Consider the following 779-nt stretch of genomic DNA (forward strand, 5'->3'; position numbering starts at 1 on the left):
TATATATATATATATATATATATATATATATATATATATAATATTATACACTTTTTGTGTGGCCAGAACTCTCTAACATTGTCACTACGTACCTACTTTATTACAAAATGATTTAGAACTGTGCCGTTTTATGTCTGGAACACACTGTCCAGTGAATCAAGTGCTCTGATCTGTCATTGAAAAACAAAATGTAGCTCTTGTTTCATAGCAATAATGTACTTCAAGTGGAGTATTATTTCAAGGGGACTGTTGTACCTCTGTGTGGTTTCAGAAGCAATTTGAAGTCATTTGCCCGTAATCTTATAATCATGTTATAGGTGTGTGTATATATAAATGGGAGTTTATCATCTTAGATTCTTTGATCCTGCCACTCTTTTAAATCACTGTGTTCTCCTTGCCCCCAAGTGATCACAGCCACCTGGGAATGGGTGCCTGCCTGCCCTTGCATCTTTGACAGAGTACGCCAGGCCAAGTATCATCTTAGTCTGCTTCTGCCTCTTGCCACCAATGAGTTTTGTTCTCTTTTTGCACTGAGAACTGATCTCTGTGGTTGTCCCAGTAAGGTCTCAAATTCCAAAATCTTTAAACTTTATTTAGGAAACTGAGTACATCTAAAGTAAATGGCATAAAATCACATTGTGTCTATACTAAGGTCTGGATAACAGTATTGCTAGATAGGGTAAAATCTTGCTGTTACTATGGATTTAAGCAGGAATAAAATGTGTATATTCTCAGAGCTCATGTATTTTTTTTTTTTTCTTCTCTCCCCTCATTATTTA

This window comes from Terrapene carolina, unplaced genomic scaffold (assembly GCF_002925995.2).
Source record: "Terrapene carolina triunguis isolate 2854851 unplaced genomic scaffold, T_m_triunguis-2.0 Scaffold42, whole genome shotgun sequence".
Taxonomy (NCBI): Eukaryota; Metazoa; Chordata; order Testudines; family Emydidae; genus Terrapene; species Terrapene triunguis.